Below are 25251 nucleotides of genomic sequence, written 5' to 3'. Positions count from 1 at the left end.
ACTATAGTATCTTTAATTTTCATTTAGCCTCACATCAGTGACAACTTTAACACCCAGGTCTTTAGAAATTATCATCCCCAAGAATTTGACACAATCCTAAGATTAGCCAGGAATGAGCATTTCCTATGCAGAAAATAGCTCTTCTCATACACCTTGAATTTTTTTTTTTTAAATTTTAGAACAAAATCAAAGCCATCTGAAAGGAAACAAGAAGAATCTAGGATAACAGGATATTTTAAATTCTATCTGGTTTATTCTATTACGAATGAATATACTATGAACAAGGCTGTACAAAGGTCTAGCAGTGGTTCTCAACCTTCCTAATGCTGTGACCCTTTAATACAGGTCCTCATGTTGTGGTGACCCCCAACCATAAAATTATTTTTGTTGCTACTTCATAACTGTAATGTTGCTACTGTTATGAATCGTAATGTAAATATCTGATATGCAGGATGTATTTTCATTGTTCGCGACCCACAGGTTGAGAACCGCTGGAAAGGAAGACCATTAAAAGTTCTAGACTCCTGTAAACAAGGCATCTTTGTTAACTGAGTTCACTGTTATTGAATTGGACATTAACATGGTTAACACTAGATTGCCCAAGGAAGTCATTTTGACTGCTTTTTAATTTCAATTAGAAAAACAATTATGTATATAAGGACACAATGTCTTAGAATTTTGTGACTTTTTGTACAACATATAAATGCGTTTATTAATAATTGTAGTTACCTCCCCCCTCCTTCATTTCCGGTATATATATATGTGTTATACCTATATTGCCCAAAAGCAGTCATTTTGACTGCTTGGGGAAATTTTAAATAATCAAATGACTCTTATTATTGAATTGAGTAAATTTCTTATATGACCAGTTCGGCTCTGTATTGAAATAATAGTTTTCATTTTTTTTCGATTACCGTCACATGATAACATACAAGTACATGATAAATTGTCGATACTTGGTAAGTTGCAGTTGCTCAATAAGCTAAACTAGTACTTGTTATTCGAATCTTTATGCAGTGATACTTGTTCTAATAAGTTGTTTATTTTATTTCTTTTGCGCCCTAAATTCATGAAAGAAATGTCAAATAGAAGTGAGTTATTGGAAAAGCTAAGGAACATAAGTGAAGAGTGCTCCGATATTATTCTTTCACAATGCAGTCATTTTGACTGCTTTTGGGCAACATAGGTATATACTAAGTTTCAGTCTTTCTAGTGTTAAATACTGTCAGATGGGCCCTAGCTGGTTTGGCTCAATGGATAGAGCGACGGCCTGCAGACTGAAGGGTCCCGGGTTCGATTCCAACCAAGGGTACATGCCTGGGTTGTGGGCACGATCCCAGTAGGGGGGCATGCAGGAGGCAGCCAATCAATGATTCTCTCTCATCATTGATGTTTCTATCTCCCTCTCCCTTCCTGTCTAAAATCAATAAAATATATTTTTTTAAAAAATAATGTCAGATGAGAAAAAGTGAAAACGAGACTTCTGACTTCAGAATAGCCACCGATTACTGGTCAACAAAGTTTCGAGTTTAAATCCTATCTCTGTTACTATGATAAGGAAGAACTTCCCTGCGTGGTGAAATTAAGTACACGAGATGCTTCAACCTCTCTCCTCTGAAAGCTTTTTAAACAGGAGACAAAGCGGTTTAAAGAGGTTGGATAGAGTACACCCCACAGGAGAGTGAGGTTCTCGCCAGACCTTTCCAGAGAACCAATATCTGTGCATACTAAGCCAGGAATTAAACCGACACTGCTTCTAAGATAAATGTCAGTCAAGTCAGATCTTTAAAAGCCCTAATGTATGCATGAACTCCTCTTTCTCTATGTTAGATATTTAGGTAGCCCACTTAATGGCAGACCAAAAAGTAGACTGTTGCTAATAAAATAACACAATCTATAAAGGGAGGTAAAAAAGGTACTGTGTGAGTGACGTGAGCTAACGAAATAAAAGTCATTACACACCTTGATCAAGACTTGATTCTGAGTGCAACCTCCTCAACACATTTCCAGCAGTTTGGCAAGGCGCCCCCGGTGATTAGCAGCTGGTGCATGTGAGGGAGGGGTGTGGTACCTGAATTGTAAAGTCTCCCCCCAGTGGTCACATACAGATAACAGAAAGAGCCGGGAATCGCTGCAGCTTCTGTGAGGCTGACCAAAAATACTCTAAGCAGAACCTGGTCCCTACAATGAAGAAATAAAACCTTTAATTCAGTGCTGGCACCATATCAGTAAGGAGATCTGTTACACTAATCTGCTCTTATGACATTCATAAATGTGAAGACGATTTTTGGAAGACAAGAAGCTAAGGTAAAACAAAACTAGCAGAATTGTTCTCAATGTAATTTTTAAAAGGAATAACTTAAGAGTATTCTTGCCCTAACCGGTTTGGCTCAGTGGATCGGCCTGCGGACTCAGGGGTCCCAGGTTCGATTCCGGTCAAGGGCATATACCTTAGTTGCGGGCACATAACCAGTGGGGAGTGTTGCAGGAGGCAGCTGATTGATGTTTCTCTCTCACCGATGTTTCTAACTCTCTATCCCTCTCCCTTCCTCTCTGTAAAGAATCAATAAAATATATTTTTTAAAAAAAGAGTATTCTCAAATAGCACAATATCTGTTTTACCCTAATGGGCAGGTGTCCTTCCTGAAAGAAATACCAGCACATTGCTTGCAAGTTAATCACACCCACCTGAAGTAGAGTTCTGATACAAATGTAGTCACTTACCAAATAAATCACCTTGGAAAAGAAAATTATCAGTAGTATAAACCTAATGTCTAATTTGCAAAATACTACTTTTCAAAAACTACCTATAACTAGGTAATTTATAATAAAGTGATGTCCAAAAGTACAAATGGGTCCTCTTTTAATATTTATTTTCTTGGTGTTTCTGTAATTAGATATCCTTTGAATAGCACTATCCCTGTATTACTTGCAACTCCCAGCAATAATTTGCTGATATTACTTTTACAGAGCTTGGGTGTCAAAAATGTGAAAGGCCTTTAATTAAAATATAGGTTGTCTTCTGCTAACCATCCATTATTAAATGATGAAATATATAAACAACCTTCAATAAATAAAAACTTCAATTTTTTTAAAAGGCTTTTAAATAAGGTAACATAAACAGACAGGGCCTCATAGCTATGATTTTCTTGGTTACTCCAGCTAAGAGGGAAGAAAGGCAGGGACAGCAGCCAGCTGTGTAGTCTTCTGGAATAATTTTAGCCTGAAATGAGACTCAGAAAAAAAAGCAAACTGCTCCCTCAAATGTTTAAGAAAAATAGGATTCCTTTTTAAAAATCCAACAGTTGGCCTAGAGAACAGCAAAAAATGATTCTGTCTTGCATGGAGCGACCAGACTTGCTTAAGCACCTTAATTTTTCCAGTGTTCATTTAATCTAGAATGTAAAAAAAAAAAAATCATTTTGGAAGTCTATGTGGGAAAAGAATTAAGGTGGCATCAATTAGAAAAGGACATTTTTTTCATATATTCTGTGTCTATAGGACAAAACAGAGCAATTAAAAGTATTACCATTTGTACATTATGTAACCCTAGTCTAAATTAACATGGACCTTAAAGAGTAACACATTCTGCAAACATATATTTACACACGTATTTAAGCATATGATAAATTCCAGATGCAAATGACCTCAAAATGACACAACTCATAAAAGTTCTTTGTTGACTGTATTAAGGCCTCAGAAGACATGCCTATAAACAGGCCGGATACCTTATCACTGCACAGTAGATGCCTAAAACGAGCAATAACTCTGTGAGGGCTGGTGCTGTTATGCCCATGCCCCGCAAGGGTCTCCGCATTGGTAACAGCGTGTTACCTCGCCTAATAGATTCGCGATACACAAGTTTCCAAACGACCATTTCAAAGACTTCATGGGAAGAAATGGCTGCTAAGTCATATTCCAGTTGAGGAGCATGTTAACGCTCCTCCAATGTTCCCAGCCACCGGAACCCTCATTCGGGAAGCAGAAAGTAACATTCCAACAATCCCCAAAGGCGTGGGAAGGAGTAAAAAACGTGGCCAGCTTGACCTTAACAGGCTGTTGGTAAGTAATGCGGAGAATCTTCTCAGCTTCCCCACCAGCCTGCAATTCCCTAGCCTCCCTTACGCACGCCATGCCCCAGCTGATGGAAGTTTAAGGGCTGAAATCCCAGGAGCCGGTGAGATGGAGACTCAACTCCCCACCAAGTGTTAAAAAAGTCCTTCTGCAAAAATACACCCACCAGCCAATCCACATCCTGTCACCACACCGATCCCTCCACGGGCTCCCTCCTGGCCCTGCACCCAGCCAAAAACCACCCAAACCCAGCGGCCAGTCCAGGCACCTTTCTGGCTCCAGATCGATGCGCCCAGGATGGCCAAGCACCGCCTCGGCAGCGACCGCCCCCGGAGCGGCGTGCGCGCGGCCCACCGCCGCCGTTCCGGCCGAAGCCCCGGCGTCTCGCGCCCGGGAAGTGGCGGCCGGAGTTGCAGAAAGCCCCCTCTCCCGGGGACGCGGGCCAGGCGCAGCCAGGAGCCGGCCCTCTCCGGACCGACCCGAAGGTGTCAGCCGCGGCCAACGCCGCCGCGCCGCCGCGCCGCGGCTCCCCATTCATGCCCGGCCGCCGCAGAGGGGCCGGCCCCGCGCCCCAGCCCCCGCCAGGCCCGCGGGGAGCGCGAGGGGAGAGCCGGCGCGGCGGCCGGCAGCATGCGCCAGACACGTTGTCGCGCTCCGGCCGCCCGCCCGCCAGCCCGCCCGCCCGCGGGGAGCCGGGGAGCCGGGGAGCCGGGGGCGCGGCGAAGGCGTCCGCTCCACGCGGGCCGGACCTGAGCGCCGAGCAGCCCTCCCCGCACCAGCGCCCCGGCCCCCGACTCCCGACTCCCTGGCCCCCGCCGGCCCGAGCCCAGGTGCGGAGGGGGCGGGGCGGGCCCGGGTCCCGCGTGGCGCGCGGCGACCAGCAACAGGGCGCCCCCGCCCGACCCCGGCGCGCGGGGAGACCGTTACCCGAGCGACATGGGACCCCCGGCAACTCACCGGCTCGCACCTCGGCCGCCTCGGAGCCGCCGCCGCCGCCGGTCCTCTCGCCCGCCGCCGCCGCCGCCGCTCTCCTTCAGCCGCAGGCGCCGCCGCGCAGCCCCATCTACAAACTCCGGGCGCGGAGTTGGGGACGGGAAATGCGGCTCTCGCTCCCCTGCGCCGCCCCTCCCGCTCGCCCCACTCCGCCTCGGCTCGGGTCGCCCGCGCCGCCGCCGCCACCACGCGCGCGGCCGGCCTCCCCGCGGTTGCCCTCCTCCCCCTCCGCCTGCTCCTCGCGCCGCCACCGGGGCGCGCTCCCTCCCTCCCTCCCTCCCTCCCGGCCCCGCGCGTGCGCCGGACGCCGGGGAGCGCGCGCTCGGGCGCAAGGGGGCGCCGCCGCCTCCGGGAAGCCGGCCCCGCCCCTCGCCGCGCGGCGCCCAGGTGCACGGAGCCCCTCCGAGCGCCCGCAGACGGCGCCCCGGTCTGACCGCGCCGCCCGCGCCCGCGGCCTCTCCCTGGTCCTGGCGCGGCGCCGCGCGCGCGGGGTCTCGGGCACACCCCACACCCGCCGGGTCCTCCCGGCCCAATTGCGCTGTCACTCGGCATCCATGGATGGGCAGGGGGCTCCCTGGGCCCCAGCGAGGCTCCTCCCTGCCCTCCCCGAGAGTTTACACTCCAGGAAGCCGGCCACGGGCACAAAGGACACACAGACCTGGGAGGAAGGCCTCTGGACCCCCGCCCCCCCCTCTCCCCGCCCACCCCACGCCCCTGGTTCAGATGTGTGTTTGGCAGTCTCTACACAGCCGACGGTGTCCACGAATTTTCTCCCAAAGGCCCAGCCGGGGAGCGTGATTCACACCCGAGGAAATGGACGGACACTGGCTCCTTTCACAGCTCCGAGGCCCGAGCAACTCCGGGCTGTGCGGGACACTCCCCGCCACCCCTCGCTCAGCCCCTCCCAAACATCTGCTCTCAGGCCTCCGCGGGGGCTCTGCACCCTTTCACCTCGCCTCTGCCTGGAGGGTGGTGAACGGGGGACGGGGGAGGTGGTGAACCTGAGGACACGTTTCGACGAGAGCGCAGATTTAATTTTTCCGTTGAAAGGAACTGAGCCGTGCAGGGCAGCAGCGAGGCCAGCAGAGAACTTGGATTCCCTTAACATCTACCTCATCCCCCAAGATCTCCCCGTGAGCCCTCAGACCGGTGGGAGGGGGGGGGCTTTTGATGAGGATGTTATTTAAATCTTAGGAAAGGTGTTTCCTGCATTCTTTTCAAATCGTGACTGTAGAAAGAGCAAGTAAAACTTGACAGGAGAGGAATGTCACATCAGGTGACCTCCAGCATGCAGCCTTTTCTGGCTTCTCTTGGGCACGTTGCACCGTCCTGCACAAAGCAGGCATTTGATGAATGTCTGCAGAATTAGGGAGTGCATCGCGGCCGGGTGGGTGCAGTGATGGAGTTTCAAGCCGTATTGTCCACGCCCTCTCCCCTCCCCCTACTCTGTGAGCGTGGTTAGCCTGGAAGCCAGGGAGCAGATCCTATGGAGGAGGTGTGTTAAGGAAGGCCCAGTCCCCAAAACTGGTTTTTCTCCGCAGCCTCAACCAAGCAGCAGAGATTAATTTACTTTTCCTCGGGATCATTAATTTTGCAAACCAGCATTCAGGGGGAGTTTGTGGAGTTTTAATTTAGAACCTTCTGTCCTGGAACAGCAAACCTGAGGAAGGGAAACTGGAAGCATTTGAGGGGACCAGAATGTCCTAACAGAGTCACTGCGGCCCCCTCCCTGTAGTCAGCCCCGCAGGAGGAAATGGGGCAGAGTGGGTTGTGTGTCCAAGAGTGAGGCGAGGCAGAGGCAGAGTGAGAGAAGGAGGTTTCTCTTCTGGGGGGAGTCAGCAAACCCTTTCCCACCTCCTTGCTCTCCAGGCCCACTTGCTTGTCACAGGCTATGCAGAGCCTCATTCCTGCTGCACCCCAGCCAGGCCCTGTGAACTCCTATTCTCTCTCCCTCTGACTCCCAACCTCATCAACCTCCTCCTACCCAGCTAGTGGCCTGAGCGTCTCTGGGGAGAGGAGTGAATGTCACTTTGGGGTGTGATCCTTTAATTTTCTCAAGGGTCTTCTGGAAACAATGTCTTAACCTCCTCCTCCAACCCCATTCCCTGCAAATAGGATAAAGAAGTTTGCAGGAGAGCGAGATAGAGGCGTCTCTGCCCCGCCAAACACAACACTTAGACTTTGACTTACAGCTAGGACCAGCCCTGCCAGCTCCCTTATCCCTGCGAGTGCCAGGGACACAGCGTTTGGGAGCAGGAACATAGGGACAATTCTCTTTCATGTACAGTTCCAAGTCTGTTCTCTAAAAAAATGACGGCAGTTTTTAGATGTAGGCTTATCATGGCTGTACGGCTCAGCCTCTTCCTCAGAGCCAGAAAAAAAAAAAAAAAGATTTTGCTCCACAACCATCTTCAATTGCTTCTCTTCAGGGTGCTCTTGCCAGGGAAGTTTCAGTGTCTATATTTGATCAAATACTCATAAACAACTTACATTATGAAACACTACTTCTTATTATAAATAATAGTGGCACTTGATGACTTTCCGCCCTTCCTCTCAATTTTAAAGGTGGGACATGCCAAAATAAACGTAAAACGATTCAATGGGAACATTTTAGGGACTCTCAGTGTTGCTTACCAGCCCACCTTTCTGAGCGGCCATCATTTCCGAGACACCACCCATCCATTTCCCGTGCCTGTTACACATTCTTCACTCCAGCAGAGGGGAATGTTATGATTGAAAATGATGGGGAATCCTTCTTTCTCTTCAGTATCCTTAATGGTCTGACTTTTCATTTCCCTCAAGGTTACTCTAAAGGGATCAAAATTTTACCACAGCCTAATATCTCCCATCATAACTCAGTTTAAAGTCTACATTTTGAGTCTTAATTCTGGAGCACCCGTCGTTGGTTGTATTTCCTCCTTCAAATATGAACAAAAGCTTATATGCTTTTAATAAGATTGTATCGTCTCCTCTAACCTGCCTTGCTGCTTCAGAAATGGAGCATTTTGCTAATCTAGCCGCAATTTTTTAGCAAAGCAAGTCCTACCTGCTCGTCTTCCAACTAATCCATCATAATAAGAGCAGTGATGGTCCTGGAATGTAGCTTTATGAAAAATTGCAGCTGACATGCATCACCAAGTCCAACCCAGCGCCTGGGCAGGGTACTTTATTTAGCTTCAGCCCTTTAATCTCTGTTCGCACAGCTAGGTCAGCCTCCACGATCCAGCCTCCTTGCTAACCTTTCTAATTCAAGTCTCTCTCTTGCTTGTTTGCAGTTTTCCCTAGAGCAGTGGTTCTCAACCTTCCTACTGCCGCGACCCTTTAATACAGTTCCTCATGTTGTGGTGACCCCCAACCATAAAATTATTTTCGTTGCTACTTTATAACTGTAATGTTGCTATTGTTATGAATCGTAATGTAAATATCTGATATGCAGGGTGTATTTTCATTGTTACAAATTGAACATAAAGCATAGTGATTAATCACAAAAACAATATGTAGTTATAAAAATGTGTTTTCCGATGGTCTTAGGCGACCCCTGTGAAAGGGTCGTTCGACCCCCCAAAGGGGTCACGACCCACAGGTTGGCGACCCACAGGTTGAGAACCGCTGTCCTATACTGTACTTAGAACAGTGCTGCTCACTTTTGGGCTCACCCAGAGAACTTTAAGAAACAAAAACGAAAAGACCACTGAAGGCTGGGTCCCACCCTTAGATTTCATGGTTCTGGGCGGCAGCCCGGGCACCAGGGTTTTCCAGAGCTCTCCAGGTAATTCTGACATGCAGCCAGAGTTAAAGACTTCTGAAACGAGTCAGCTTCCAAACAACATTTACTGGTCTACCAAGTCTTCTCAGAACATGGAGGTGGCTCCAAATTACCTGAAGTAATCAAATTAAAATACCTAATCCTGCGCTTTAAGACTCTTTGCCAATTGACTAGAATAGTCCCCTTTCAAAACAGCTTACATTTATCTCCTTCCTAAAGCTTCTCCAGATTAGTCTCACCTGGCTGCCTAAAGATTGCTGTTCCCACTTCGAGCCTTCCACGGGCACTGGTATACAAGCTCTTGGACCAGAGCTGATGGTGCATGTCACTGTTTTAATCCAGCTTTCACGAAGAGCTGTCAGAGCTTTCCGTGTCATCTACATCTCTCTGCAGTCGCACTAGGTCAATACAGACTCTCAGAATGAACAGAAATGACATTTTAAAAAAAATTTATTGGATTGAGAGAAAGAGACATTCATTTGTGTTGTTGTTTTGTGTGTGTTTTTGTTACTCCTCACTAGAGGATATTTTCCATTGATTTTTAGAGTAGAAATGAGGGGTAGAGACAGAGAGAGACACATCAGTTGCTTGCCTCCTGCTCATAGCTGGGGATCGAGCCTACAACCAATGTATATGCCCGTTATCAGAATCGAACCCGGGACCCTTCAGTCCACAGACTGATGCTCTATCCACTGAGCCAAATTGGCTGGGGCAGAAATGTCATTCTTAGCAAGACTTTCTTCTGTATGCATTCCCTGACACAATGGCTGTTCATTCTTTTTTTTATTTTTATTTTTTTATTGCCACAATGAAAGCCAGCAGCTTCAAGAATTTGCGTGTTTGTGTTTTTTGTTGTTGTTTCTTACAAAGGAGAAACTATTTCACTCTATCTCCCTGACCCTCTTTGCCACCATTCATTTACTATAGGCCTTGGAATTGGCTTCTACACCCACCTCCATACTTAAGCTACTCTTTGCATCACAACTGATATTTCCATTCACGTATTTATTCATTCATTCACTCATTTATTAGTGGTAAATGCTGGGAATAAAATAATCAACAATATCAACTTACCCCTCCCTAATGGTGAAGAACAACAAGCAATTAAAGTATCCTGGGATAAGTGCTATGTTAATAGTCTTAGCCAGACACAATGGAACAGTGGGGAGGGTCTTTGCTTAGGGTTCAAGCAATCCAACTTCTCTGCAGTGTTTGGGGTTAACCCACACACCCACACACACACTTATAAACCTCTCGTTTCCTTCCACTTCCATGATACTATACAACCCAGGAACTCCTTCTACTTCTCTGATGAGTCCTTCACTGACCTCTTAACTTGTTGCCATCATCTGCTCCCACTTCCAAAATAAAAACGTCCCACCAAGAATGGAAGAGATTTTTGAGGAAGAAAGTATCAAAAGAGGAGAGACTACTGTTTCTCTCAAGAATCTCCTGGACCCTTAGGGCTCTATCTTCAATCCTTCCGCATCTATATCCATAGTTCTACTCTTCGCTGGAGCATGTTTTCAACTTCCTGTGGATTATGTCCATCTGGATATGCCATTCGAAGCTCGAATTAACGTCTCTAAAAGTCCTTTCTTCCACCATCCTCCTGCTGATTTCCCTCCCTCTTCCTCCCTCTCGCTCCCTCTCCACCCTTTCCTGGACAGATCAGCCTGCATCCAGGTCCCTTGAAGTTTGCTTTCTCAGTGTCATGGGAGTGGATTCTCTTGTCAGTTTCCTCTGGCCCTACAGGAAGTCTCCTTGCCCCAACCCTTGTGCACCTTAATGCCAAATGTCAGTCACATCGTCCCCGCCTCCTCATGGCCTCCAATCAGAAGGCCATTCACCGTGATCTTCAAGGCTCCCCAGCGTGTGGATATCACATGTCAATCATATCTTGCACCTTTATTCAGGGGTGGGCAAAAGTAGGCTTATAGTTGTGAGTACATGAAACCAGCATTTATTCTTGTATTATTATTTATTTACTAAGTATTGTATTACAACTGTAAACCTACTTTTGGCAACACGATATTTCCACCCTCTGTTTTTGCAGGAATACGGATTAGAATCCAAGTTGTTACGCCCATCTCACCTTCTCATTTTCCCTTAAACCAGTGGTTCTCAACCTTCCTAATGCTGCAACCCTTTAATACAGTTCCTCATGTTGTGGTGACCCCCAATTTCATTGTGACAAATTGAACATAATTAAAGCATAGTGATTAATCACAAAAACAATATGTAATTATATATGTGTTTTCTGATGGTCTTAGGCGACCCCTGTGAAAGGGTCATTCGACCCCCAAAGGGGTCGCGACCCACAGGTTGAGAACCGCTGCCTTAAACCTTTCCTGCCTCCACCCCAAACAGAGACAACACTTTCTTTGAAGTTCTATAGCCCTTTTCCTATTCTGCCTCACAATAGTATCGTTTACATTTTAAAATATTTATCTTAAACTCTTTTCACCACCACCTCCTCCACCACCACTCCCAGCCCCATTCCCATCTTGCTCACAGATAAGAGCCCAGGTGCCAGGTACAGGAATGCCTACAGAACTTGGCACAATACCGCTCTTAGTACAGGCTTATTTGTTGGAGCAGATAAAGTTGTTAGTTGGCAGACCTCTAAAATTAGAGAAAATTAAATGGGGGGGGGGGGGTGAATGTTGCTAATTAGAATTGAACTCGTGTTCTTGAATATGCAAGTTACAGCTGAGAAGCTCTTACAAGGACAATCATGTTTCCGGCAGAGACCCTAATTGCTCTAGTTGAGTTTATCCGTCAACAGCCAGCTTTTATACCTAATTAATCTGTTGGGATTCTCAGTTAAAGTTAGCTTCAAAATTACATCTCCTCCATTTCTCTATGAGCTGAAAGAAAAAAAAAATAGCCCTTCTATGTACTCAGGTACTGAAAGAAGAGTTAAAAAGATATGGTTTGGCTGGCATGGGCTCAGTATTTAAGCACTGACTCATGAATCAGGAGGTCACAGTCAGGGCACATGTCCCGGGGTTATGGGGCATGCGGAAAGCAGCTGATCAATGATTCTTACCATTATCCATGCACTTGGGGGGAGGGGTGGGGATCCCTCAGCCCTGCCTGAGCCCTCTCGCAGTCTAGGAGTCCTCGGGGGATGTCCGACTGATGGCTTAGGCCCACTCCCCTAAGCTGGCAGTCAGACATGCTTAGTGCTGCCACAGAGGCAGGAGAGGCTCCTGCCACTGCCACTGTGTTTGCCAGCTGTGAGCCTAGCTCAGGGCTTCTGGCTGAGCAGTGCCCCCTGCTGTGGGAACACACTGACCATCAAGGGGCAGCTCCTGCACTGAACATCTGCCCCCTGGTGGTCAGTGCGCATCATAACCACAGGTCATTTGGTCGATTTGCATATTAGCTTTTATTATATAGGATGTTTCTCTCTCTCTCTCTCTCTCCCTCTCCTTTCCTCTCTGAAATAAATATATATATATGGCTAATATGCAAAGTGTCCCCTCAAGATTTTAACCAGGCGACCAGGAGTTTGATCACTCGCTATGACCAGGAGTGGTGCAGAATGAAAGAAGGCCCAGCCAGCCCTGATTGCTGGCCAGGCCTAGGGATCCTACCCGTGCAGAATTTCGAGCACCAGGCCTCTAGTATATATAATATATATTTTGCCCAACCACAAAAGCAAAAGGTAAAACTCTGAGTATTACCCTTTATCCTATATAATAAAGAGGTGATATGCAAATTGACCATCACTCCAACACACAAGATGGCCGCCCCCATATGGTCAAAGATAGCCGCCCCCATGTGAACACAAGATGACCGGCAGGGGAGGGCAGTTGGGGGGGGGACCAGGCTGGCAGGGGAGGGCAGTTAGGGGCAATCGGGCTAGCAGGGGAGCAGTTAGGCATCAATCAGGCTGGCAGGGGAGTGGTTAGGGGGCAATCAGGCAGGCAGGCAGGCCAGCGGTTGGGAGCCATCAGTCCTGGATTGTGAGAGGGATGTCCAACTGCCCGTTTAGACCCAATCCCTAAACGGACAGTCAGGGATCCCAGATTGGAGAGGTTGCAGGCTGGGCTGAGGGACACTCCCCGCCCCCCCCACACACACACCCACAGATTCCATGCACCGGGCCTCTAGTATATGTATAATTAATTTTTTTTTAAAAAAAACTGTGACTGTATCTGGATTGACTGGTCAGTTGCTACAATCAGAATATTCTCTCTCAGACCATGTTTGGGACTCAGAAGAACAGGCTTTTTGGCCACCACTGTTCACTTGTTAAGAATGCCAGCAGTTTCTTTGTATAAAGAGACTGCTTTTAAACCACACATTCTGAACAGTTTAGTCACACTACAACAGGTTTGGCAAACCTGTGGGGGAGGGGCGAATATAAAGTTTCCTCTTTTTTATCTGTTCCCTTTGCCCTTTGAGCTGCAGGTTTTTTTAAACTGGGGATTTGTCAGTACTTGATTAAAGATTGACTGGAATTCTCCATGTGGTCATTTGTGTCATAATTTTGTTTCTGACTTTTTTGCTCCCCTGAGCATATGCTTAGTTGTTGAGTATATGTATTTGGAACTAGTAAAACTGTTTTTGATGTAATATAAAAACCAAAACAAACAAACAAACAGAACTGTGAGTGTACGTGGTGCCAGAGTGGGGTGCTGGGCTCACTGGAGAGGCAGGGAAGCTCACAGTCCTGGAGGGAAAGGGAGGTCTTTGTGAGGGGTCTGTGGTATCCATCAGAAAGAGTGTCTGACTCATGATTACGTACAAAAGCAAAGGGTAAGACTCTGAGTCTGAGGCTCTTCCAGAAGACTAGAGAGCAGTCAGAGGGTGAATTCAAGCCATGAGGATATAGGCACCTAAGTCATTTTTGTTGTGTGAATGAATGAAGGATGGTCAGGATCACGGGGCTGGGGACAAAGATGGAAGTGTGTGTGCGTGTGCGTGCGTGTGCGTGTGTGTGTGTGTGTGTGTGTGTGTGTGTGTAGACGGTGGTCAGGGCAAGCTGTTTTGGCTGTTAAAAAAGTCTAAGCACTTAATAGCCTGTTCTAAAGTGATGCCATCTTCATGCTAGAAGTCCAAGGCATTTCATTCCTCCTTAAAATATCTGCTGTTTATAAACACGAAAGACCAGGCTTAAAAAAAAAAAAAATCCTACTTTGGTAATGATAGTGAATGACAACAACTATCTATTGAGTTCACTCCTAGGTGGCAGACAATGTTTTATGTCTTTTATATCCCATTTGAGTCATTATCATCATCACTTTAGAAACAAGGACACAAGGGAAAAGGGGTTAAGAAAGAAAGGAATAGAGAGCTTTATATCAGCTTCACTGTGTATAAATCCACTTCTCTCCCAGGAAAGACTAACATGAGGATTAAATGAAACACCTTTTCAATACGACTTATAGCTTATCTATAGCAGAGCATTGCAAAAACTATGGGTTTCTTTTTTTGTTTGCTTTTCCCCCTCATTGCCTGTCAGTTTCAGCTCCCCTAGAGAATGTGGCGGGTGCAGACATACTCCTCACATCTGCTTTCAGGGAAAGACTTGTTGCCCAGCTGCAGGAGAGCTGTCAGAAGAAAGCCTCCAACTGTCAGCCCCGGGGATGCGTCCGCTGCAGAACGCCCACACGCTCACGCTCATGTCCCCAGCCCTTCCCCGGGTGGTCAGATTAAATGACTGAGGAGGGGAGGAGTAGAAAGGCTAGCATGCTGCAGCCGATGTGGCAAGTCTGAGAGGCCACTTTAGCTCCAGAGCCCCCTGTGGGGACAGCTGAGGCTGCTATTGAGGATGCCTCCCACACTGATTTCTCTCTGGACCCAATCTTGCTACCCTCCCCTTCCGTCCACAGGTGTTCATCCAAGTGTACCTTCTGGACTGGACCCTAAACTGTCTCAGAGAACCCACCAGGTGACCCGTTTTGATTCACATATCACACGTTTCTTTACTTTAGGAGGAAAATAGAATTCATATAGGCTAATTCAATAGTTTCAATGGAAGTTCATAGCTGACTCTGGATCTATTTAATTATTTGTATGTATATATTGTTCATCTGTAGTTATGCATTGTTTGAATGCCTTCTACTATCTACATGGACACTTTGCTAGGTGCTCTGAGGGATACAAGTAGGGGAAAGAAATTTTGTTGACTTAGAAGAGTGTACAATTTATGATAGATGCCTGTTATTTTGATCTAGTAGTCCTTCCTTTATCTTCTGATAATCACAGCCCCTCTCTTTCTTTGAGGAAATCTCTCACTACTCATTGCTTTAGATCCTGGTGGTGCTGCTAGTCACCATATCCTTCCCATACTCTCATAGGAATGGCCATGTGACTGAGGCCTGGCCAATCAGAGGACCCCATCTCCTCAGCCACAGTGATCGGTCCAAGAAGTAGGCATAATACCTAAATCAAGAAATTTTGGATTTTTAAAATAGAGTATAGCAGGGAGAAAGATAATTGTTTTCTTCCCTCAAGTCAACACTTGGGAGAAACTCAGAAAAGGAAAATTTCATCATGACTGAGGCCAGCCCTACTTCTAGACTTCTCTGGTTACATCCTATAATAGAACCCTAATATGCAAATTGACCAAACGACCGAATGACCAGTCACTATTACGCACACTGACCACCAGGGGGCAGACGTTCAATGCAGGAGCTGCCTCCTGGTGGTCAGTGCACTCCCACAGGGGGAGCACCACTCAGCCACAAGCCAGGCTCACCGCTCGTGAGTGCAGCAGCGGTGGCGGGAGCTTCTCCTGCCTCCACTGCAGGCAGGCAGTAAGGAGCAAGGGGTCCTGGACTGTGAGAGGGTGCAGGCCAGGCTGAGGGACACCCTCCTCCCACCCCCAGTGCACGAAATTTGTGCACCAGGCCTCTAGTAAGTACACAAGAACCTTTTTCATTAAAGCTAAACTGAGTTGAGTTTATATCACTTGTCACCAACAGAGTTCTGACGTATAGACAATCTACTTGGGGGAGAAGTTATGCACTTATTAAATGTTAAGTCACAATTCAATCAATATATGATTATATGGTACAGTGAGGTAAATAATTATGAAGATATTGACATGTTGTGGAACTTAACATTTATTTGATTAATGGTTTTGAAATTAAGAAGTGATGATTATAATTTATCTTTTGCTAAGTCAATATATAATTCTCACAAGTTAAAACCTTCCTTAAAATGTTTTACTTATACTTTAAACTACACCTACTTGCTGAATCAGAGATATCCATTTACATATGTCATAACTCATTATGGTATTTATCTAATGCAAATAATATGGTAAAAAGAAGAGTTTAGAATCAGAAAGCTCAACTAGGTTCTCTTTCTGAATTCACCACTTACAGGCTCAGTAACCTTGGGTAAGTTATTCAATATATGAAGACTTTCCTTATCTGAAAAATGGATATAATAGGCCCACCTGCAGGATATCATAAGGATTATAAATTAAATCTATAAAATGCCTGATACAGTTGCCTGCTCAGGTAACAGAGTAATTACTGATTATTATTTTCACAACAGTTGTAGAACAGCAAATGGCCAGTTACTAATTATCTTTAGTGCACAATTCTGAGCTATAAGAATGTTCTTAGATTTTCTTTCCTCTCAAAGAAGACAAAGTTTCCATTATATCTACTATTGTTAAACATTGGTCAGAAAGTTCTAGCCAGTGCAACAGACAAGAAAGAGAAGAGATATGGTATTAATAGGAGGGAGAGACAAAGTTATTATTTACAGATAATGAAATTGACTCTTTAGATAACCAAAGATAATAAAAGAGCTAATAGAACTAATAGGATTGGAAAGATATTCACATCTGGTCAAAACTCATAGAATGCAATTATTTTTCCATAGACATAATAACAAGATAGAAATTTAAACTGAAAAAGGAAATACCCCATTTACAATAACAACAAAAATCTGTCATACCAGAAACTGAAAACAAAGTCAACATAATTTAAACATACAATATTGAGAAAGAAGGGATGGATAGATTAATGACACAAGAGTCAAGAAATACATCCATCTATATGTAGAAATTTGGAAATGCAAAAGTTATTATTTAGAATTTGTAGAGAAAGTTTGAATACCTCAAAAAAGTAGTGTGACGGTAACTGGCAAAACATTTCAAAAATACCATCCAAAAAATAAATTCCAGATGAACTAAATATTTAAATTTAAAAGATTAAACCATATAAAGAGCTTAAAGAAAATACACCATTACACCAAGACATAAACGTTAATCAAAAGACTAACAACCAACTACATAAAATTATTTGGAGAAAAAGATGCCATAAACAAAGTTGAAAATCAACTGGTAAATTCAGAAATAAAATTGAAATTCATAACAAAGTCTTGAGTCATCATATGTAAAGACTATCTAAAAATCAATATAAATAACCAGACCTAGTTTAAATTAATAAACGACAAATGTAAGCTTGATTGAGTCAATGTTCTTCCAGATTGACCTTTATACTTGGTAACTTATGAACTTGTCAATTGAATAGGATCAAGCTTCTCAAATTGTTCTTTAAAATGAAAACAAACTATCAGGAAACTTTTTTTTTAAGAAAAAAAAAAGATTCCTTGAGAGAACTTGATTCCCAAAATGTAGGGATTGTACTTGTTTTAACTAAAGCCTTTTGTGTAGTACCTGGCTGGGTGGCTTACACAGATGGTATTTAATGATAATGATGCAGTCTATAATAATGTTCACATAATATGTGAAATATTTTATAATCATGTGGACTTCTTTATAAAAGCAAACATGACTGATTAGATCACTATCACTTGCATATCATTATGAGCTTGATTTCTAAAATTCTCTTTTTACATCTTCATGATATCTTAATATGCTCAAAGAATATTAGCAGAATTGTGGCAATGTTTCATAATATATCATTTATGGAATTCTGTGATAAAAACATGGTAAGGTCTTATGAGATGTTACTATATAATTTGAGTACAGATTGCTTTGGAAATATTGTCCTATGATTTTTTTTGGTCCCAAGTACAGCATAAGCAAACCCTACCCCCCCCAAAAACAAACAAACAAACAAACACACAAAAAAACACCAAACCGCCCCCCCCCCCCCACTTTCTGGTACAGTTGTTTTACCTGGTGTTAACTAAATTAACCAATTCAACTAATACTCATTTCAAGAACCTGATATGTCTCAGAGAGTATGCTGGAAACTTGAGGACAAAGGTGACTAGGAAGGCATGGTTCTGGTCCTCATGACTCCCACCATCTGGTCCGGGAGACATGCAAGTGTATTAGTTTCACCACAGATGCTTCAAAGGCAAGCCCAGCTGCTTTGGGAACACAGAGTCATTTATTCGTCCACCAAAACATGTTATTTACTTAACAGCATATGTATCAACAGAAGTATTATATCGAATATGTACCATAAGAAGGGTCTTTCTGGCCCATAAGCTTCTCAGGAGTATGACAATATCTGAGAACCCTAAAGCTTCATTGGTTCAAAAAAAATGCACATGATAAATAAAAAAGATGAAATATAAAATATAAGTATTTCATTAGATATTTGCAAAATATCATTGTTAATTTAGTATTTCATTATATTTAAAAATAACTTCTAGGTCAGGTTTCCTACTTTTTGTGAGAATTGTGAGTCTGATTAATGATTGCATAGAAATCAGAGTTCTTTCAGAATTAAACTAGTTATTTGTAGCTAAATAATTTGATGGGCAAAATTATAAAATAACTTCAAAGTGTCATAGCAAGAAAGTTATATTAGTTATGGGGTGTGAGTTGATTGTAACAGATTCAATATAAAGTGTGATACGGTCTAGAGAAGTGAGTTAAAATGGTTCTATCTGTTAGGGGTTGGCTATGTTAGGCGACCCAGTGTGTGACCGCAGTCCTCAGTGAACTCAGACACAGACACGCAAATCATTTCACACTACAGTGTTATCAAGGATGTAATCATGTTTCATGTAAAGTATGGTGGTGACCAGAAGGGAGCCTACCACCAATTCTAGAACTCATTCAGAGAAAATTCCTTAGTGTTGGAGATGCTATGGTGGGATTCAGAAACGAGCAGCAGAGGTTAGGTGAACAAGGCTGGGAAAAGAGAAGGCTACCTGCCACAGGGACCAGAACTGGGAAGTCAGGAAGGTGTGAGGGCGCGTCCCGAGGAGTGTGCAACCTCAGCAAGCATCGAGAGGGCAGATAGAAAACAGTTCTGTGAGGGCAGATGGAGACAGTGAATGGAGCCCTTCTGGAACGGCTTTGTTCTGTGAGTAATGGAAAGACGCTAACCGCTTCTTGAACGATCCGATTTCTGATTTAGAAAGGCTGGTCTGGTGGTCGTGTGGGGTTCTTCTAGAGACCAGGGAATCTATTCGGAAGCATTGATCAAAACCAAAGAACCAAAAGATGGTTCAAGGAAGGAAACCAGTATTTGTTGAAGACCTACTCAGTGGAATGGCACGCTAAGTCTCACGCGTGAGGGATGGAGCTGACTCCTGTTTTAAAGAGGAGGGAGCCTCAGAAATGCCGTTCTGGTTCCAAGGTCAGGACGTTAATAAGCAGTGAGTCAGGCATGGGCTCTGTGACACCGAATCGTCTGTGTGTGTGTTTCTGCATCACGCTGCCTCTCCAGGGGATAAATCATGAAGGCCTGAATCAAAGCAAGAGCAATAACGATAGAAAGAATGGGCAGGTTGCAGAGAGGTCCAGATGGCAAGGCCTCCCAGACGTGGTTTCTGGACGTGGGGAATGAAGAAAGGGTCTGGGATAACTCCCAGAGGCGGGGAAACCATGGAAGGATGTGGAGGAGCTTATCTGGGGTAACACAGGGCGTTTCTGAAAGCATACTGGGAATGACTGGGAGGGCGAGCAGCCCCAGCAAAGTGGTCCTTGGGGAGGAAGCACAGAGCGGTGTAGACTGAAGATGGACCCTCTCCCGTATCCAGTCAGAACTAGACCTGGGCCAATGACATAAGGAGCAGTTCAGGTGATCGGGGGCCATGGAGACCTGGAAACTCAGCATCTGGACACTGTCTTCCTCACTTGGCTAGGTCTTGAGTGGTCACTGCTGAGCGGGGACACGTACACCAGAGAAAGTTTGCTCAGACTTTTAAGTTTATCTTAATGTGCCAGATCAGTAAAAATTATTAGAGTGGGAAATGGATGAAATAAATCAGTTCAAATTGGTTGTTTCATTAAGGAACTCTAGTGTCCCTATCTATTGTCATAGACTAGGGCATCCTCAAGCCTCACCTTGGAACCTCCTAGAAATGCTAACTCGGGGGCCCTCCCCGAGTCCACTGGACTAGAGCTGCTCTCTGAGAAGAAAAGGCCGTGATATGCATGCCTCAAAGCACTGCCTCCCCCTCCCCCCTCTCTTCAACTCTCCTCTCCCCGCGATTCCTTCTAACATAGAGGGATCACAGTATTTCTCTCAAATCGGAGAGGCATTCAGAATGTGTCCAACACAGTTTGTGATGCTATTCTTTAGAGTTAGAAAGAGTCAAAAGGCGACAGCTATAGAGGTGGGAGAAGCCTTTCTAAATTACAAACCGGAGCAGAAGTTACAAAATAAAATTATTGGCAAATATGACCACAAACATTTTTTAAAACTACTCAAGGTCAAAATTCAGTAGATAAATTAAAATGCAAGTTATAAACGGTGAAAAAATAGCTGTACCATATGATGACAAAAAGTCATTATATACTTTATTTAAAAAAAAAACAAAAAAACCACTCTTACAAATAGGAGAGAAAAAGATAACCACCCCGATAGAAAAGTGGTAAAAGAATAGACAGGAAAAGGTAATTTGCAAAAGATGAACTCCAGAGACCAAATGGATGTTTGACCTCATGAGGAATAAAAAAAGCATATTAAAACAAGAAACCAATTTTCAACCACAAATTGGTTTAAAAATTTAATAATAAATACTTAATGCTGTTGAGGATATGGGAGAATAGATATTATCATAAGCTACTTGGAAATATAAACTGCTATAAATATTTCTGGGAAACAATTTGATAATGCATCAAAAGTTTTGAAAATATGCAAATATTTGACCCAGCAAGAGAATCATGTTGATCTGAAAAGAATTCATCTGAAGGAAATAATCATAGATATGCATGCACATTTGTCTATATAAATATTCATCTTAGTATGTCTGTAGGAATAAAATATTGAAAACAACCTGAACTCTAACAATAAGTTGAAGGTTTATTAGATAATATATATCATATTTCTAAAAAATATTACTGTGCACCTTTAAAACACTATGGGGTAGATGAAAATGTAATAAAATAAAATCATGTTTATAACAAAGTATTAAATCAAAAGTTGCCTAATAAAAGAATATGCATAGTAGTATCCCGGTCTTATAAATATAAATGTGTATTTGTATGTCTCTATTTCTGTCTGCATCTCTATACATCTCTGTCTCTATCTTCTATTGGAATAGTTGCTGGCACATAGCAGATATTCACCACATATTTGACTGTTAAAATATTGAGTCTTATTTCCGATTGGTGAGCTTAAGGCACATAAAGTTTTTTCTTTATGTTTATCTAAATCTTCAAAACTGTCTACAATAAATTTGTATTCCCTTTTTTTGAGTCAGAAAGAGAGTACATTCTACTTTTGAAAAAAAATGTTAATGGATAAAATTAGCTATCTATAGACCTGGTCCTAAGAGCTAATTGTCAATACGGGGCTCATAAAATTGAAAACACCCAATTCAACCAAGGTGAACTGAACAGTGTTGTAGGAAGGTTGACAAAGATGTGATTATAATTCAGGAACCTTAAGTCTATTCAGCTCTTTTGCATTGCCCTTGGAGTATGACTTTAAAACCTTCCCACCAAGTATTCTAAAGAAAAGATCTCAAGATTTTTAAGTTTAAGGGTGAAGTTTCTTCAAGGTGTACCCCTAACATTCATTTAAATTTTGCATTGTGCTTCATACAATATCCAGTTTATTGTATATAAAAATATTTGAAATTATGTAGCATCAAGTAAGACTGGTTCTCTGGAAAATTCTCCATGTTATTCTGTGGCTTGCGTGCCCACTGGCATTCGTTGGGTCTCTTTAGGAGTATTGCGTAGGCAAGGCTGGGAAACACAGTGTGTCAGCAGAGCTAGAAAGTGGAGTCAGAGAGAATTTGTTAGCATGCGTTCAGAAGTAGGTTGACTAATTGACATCAATGTGCCATCTGCTTGGCAAGTATGTCTCTGCAGAAAAATCTCCTAGGGTGAAAATTAAATGAGAGATAAAGAGTTAAATGTGACACCTGACATGGGTAAGCTCTCAATAATGCTAGCTGGTTGTTGTTAATTATTATTACCATAGAGAGCTTTCACACCCAGATGTCACTACCACTCACACTATCAAACTAATTTGCTTTACTCTGATTCAGTGTGTGCCACACCACATTCTCATTCAACTACCCACAGGGAGCGAATGATGGAAACAGGTTTGTGCAGCCATGTTTACCTTTGGAAAGGAATGAATCTGTAGGTCCTCTGATACTCTCTTCATAGGAGCCGCAGTCAAATCCCTTTACCTGTGGGACGGTGAGCTAGACCTTGGAACATGGTGATCTATTAAGGTAAGGCTACTACTCTTCAAGGCCTATCAAGACCATACGTCTCTTCTTTTTAACTATCATAGCTTATTTCCCTAACTTCATTGACAAGAGTAAAGTTTTCTAGTAAGTTCCATATTCTCTAAAGCAGAAGATTTCAAAATATTTTGGCCATGGGCCATGGTAGAAAGAATACATTTTATAAGGTGATTCAGAACTTAACATTGAAAGTTTCATGAAAAAAAAAAATCCCTACCCTAATTATATTAATGACCTAAAACCAGAATTATAGGCAAATAGCTGCTGTCCTGGGATCCACAGGAGAAAGCTCATAATGCCTTCCCGTTCGGTCTGTATTTTCCTGTCTCTCTGTTTATTCTGGTGTCCAATCTGAACTGCATGGGACCACACCTGGCACATACGAGCCTCCACCTCTGACCCCTGGCCGGCCTTGAGCTCGCAGCATCCATACGAGCCCACCTACTGCGTATCCCTACAGCAACCATTAGTCTTGAATGGAGTTTTCAGGACACTTCTCATATTTTCTTCTATGATCCTAGTTTTGGTTTAGAATATATTTTCTTTGGCCTAAGTCCCCTGGTTTGCCCTGGTCCCCTACATTCCAACCTCAGCTTCACCCAGAGGACTTAATGGTGACTGAAAACCCTTTTCTCCCCATTAAATGTCCCCATTCACTCTCTTATTGTGCCGGCGCTGTTCTCCAGCCCACCAACTCCCATTTGCCCACACTTTGTTCATTCCAGCCCTCCTCCATCTTCCAAAGAGAACGGTCTCTGTCCGTTCTAAGAGGCAGTAAGGCCTTCTGTTTAGCGCTTACTGTGTGTGTGGGAGCAACTTTATGAATGACTGCTGAGTGCAGACACAGATTACTCCCCAAGAAGGTTCTTTTTTTTGGTCCCGATTATTGCTTTTTGTAGAAACAAAAGGTAAATAATTTCTGGAATCAGAGACCTATGGGTTCAAATCCTTGTTCTGCCACTTATTACCTGTGTGACATTCAACATCATTTCATCATTTGTAACCTCATAACTGTTTTTTACAGATTAAATAAAATCTTGTACTATGTAAATGCTTAGTGAGGCAGCTAGCACCAATAGGCGATGAATAAATGTTAATCCATTACATTTACTTTCATTCTAGGTAGTAATGCCTGAGGATAAGTTATAGTCATCCCTCAGTATCCCGCAGGAGGATTGGTTCCAGGACCCTGAAGGTCCCAAAATCGACTTGTATGTTCAAGTTCCTTATATAAAATGGAGTAGTATTTGCATATAACCTATGCACATCATCCTTTATACTTTACATCATCTATAAATTATTATAATACCTAATACAATATAAATGCTATGTAAAGAGTTGTTATACTGTATTGTTTAGAGCAGGGGTCCTCAAACTTTTTAAACAGGGGGCCAGTTCACTGTCCCTCAGACCGTTGGAGGGCCCGACTATAGTTTAAAAAAAAACTATGAACAAATTCCTATGCACACTGCACATATCTTATTTTGAAGTAAAAAAACAGAACGGGAACAAATACAATATTTGTATTTGCATGTGGCCCGCGGGCCGTAGTTTGAGGACCCCTGGTTTAGAGAATAACGACAAGAAAAAAGTCTGTACATGTTCAGGATAGATGTAACACTGTAGACCTAACCACATAGTACACATCAGCAACAACATAACATTTTTTCCCTCAAGTATTTTTGACTAGCGGTTGGTTGCTTTTGTGGATGGATATGGAGGGCCGACTATATATCCTGGTAGCATGGTAATGCTAGTGTGTCTTAAACACTCACACTACGCTAAAGGCTTCATGTGCCTTATTGGATCAACTATGACTTGCTTGATCTTAGAACAGCTCAACAGGGCTCCTTATCATTTTGCAGATGAGAAAAGTTGAAGTCCAAGCCAAGGTGACAAAATTAGTAAGGTGCAGAACTGGACTTGAATCCCCAAACTGGGCGGGTGTCCAAACGTTTGGCCCCATTTGTGGTATAAGACCCACTGGGGGCAGAATTCTCTACAGATTGGATTCAGATTGCTCATTATATACACCTGTCTAACTACATGTCTTGCCTCTCCCCAAGATGAGGACTCTAGGCTTCTTCCCATTATTCTTCACCCTCCGTTAGGTTAGGGCCATTTGGAAAAATCTTTGGGCTGAAGCAGTTGGAAGAAGCAGGTACAGGTTCTGATAAAAAAAGCAATTACGAACTCGCCATTTTGCACAGTTCTGCGGTGGTCGGTAGCAAAAGTTCTGAATTACTGACTCATTGCAAGGCTAAGCGGGTGGGGCTCTGTCTAGCACTTAGTTTACTGCTTAGCTCACGGACCCCTGCCTTGACGGTACAGCTTTCACACTGTGTTCATTCCAGAGGCCGTCGGGTTAGTCCGTGCCTGGTCGCAGTCCATCTGTTTGTTTTGGAGAATGGGTGCTTGTCCAGCTGCTCCGTTTTCCACCCTCTTCTTTGTTTCTCTAAGGCTTGAACTTTTGAGCATTTAGCACTCATGATGTCTTTCAAGCTCTTAGGCCAAAACTAGAATTATCACTCTAGCATTTCAGAGGACTTGCCTTTGTCCATGCTCAGATTTACATAAAATCCTGACGGAAAGAATAGCCTGCTGTTATACTCCAATATAATAATATCAGGAATTATTTAACACCCGACCAAACTAATTTTCATTACCTCCATTCGATATGTGCATCTATACATTTTCTTCTTTTCATTGAATTTATTTTTGGAATATGTAAAATCTGTACATGATTCCAAAGCCAAAGCTATATAACGAGGTATGTTCAATAAAGCCTTGCTTTCCATTCATCTTCT

At 43.7% G+C, this 25251-nt stretch overlaps 1 protein-coding gene across 3 annotated transcripts in view; it reads right to left on the bottom strand.

The window, feature by feature from the left end:
• The window catches only part of PALS2 (protein associated with LIN7 2, MAGUK p55 family member), a 69945-nt gene extending 64631 nt beyond the window's left edge, over positions 1-5314 (bottom strand). For 2 of the 3 annotated variants that reach the window (XM_059712573.1, XM_059712572.1), the window contains exon 1: positions 5032-5314. The gene's annotated coding sequence lies outside the window, so the exon portion shown is untranslated. The remainder of the gene's footprint in view (positions 1-5031) is intronic. The other variant, XM_059712576.1, reaches the window with a different exon arrangement.
• Between the last annotated feature and the right edge of the window lie 19937 nt (positions 5315-25251).

Source organism: Myotis daubentonii, chromosome 10, assembly GCF_963259705.1.
Source record: "Myotis daubentonii chromosome 10, mMyoDau2.1, whole genome shotgun sequence".
NCBI classification, from domain to species: Eukaryota; Metazoa; Chordata; class Mammalia; order Chiroptera; family Vespertilionidae; genus Myotis; species Myotis daubentonii.
The sequence above is the reverse complement of the archived record's forward strand: the minus strand, read 5'-3'. Positions and strand labels throughout refer to the sequence as shown.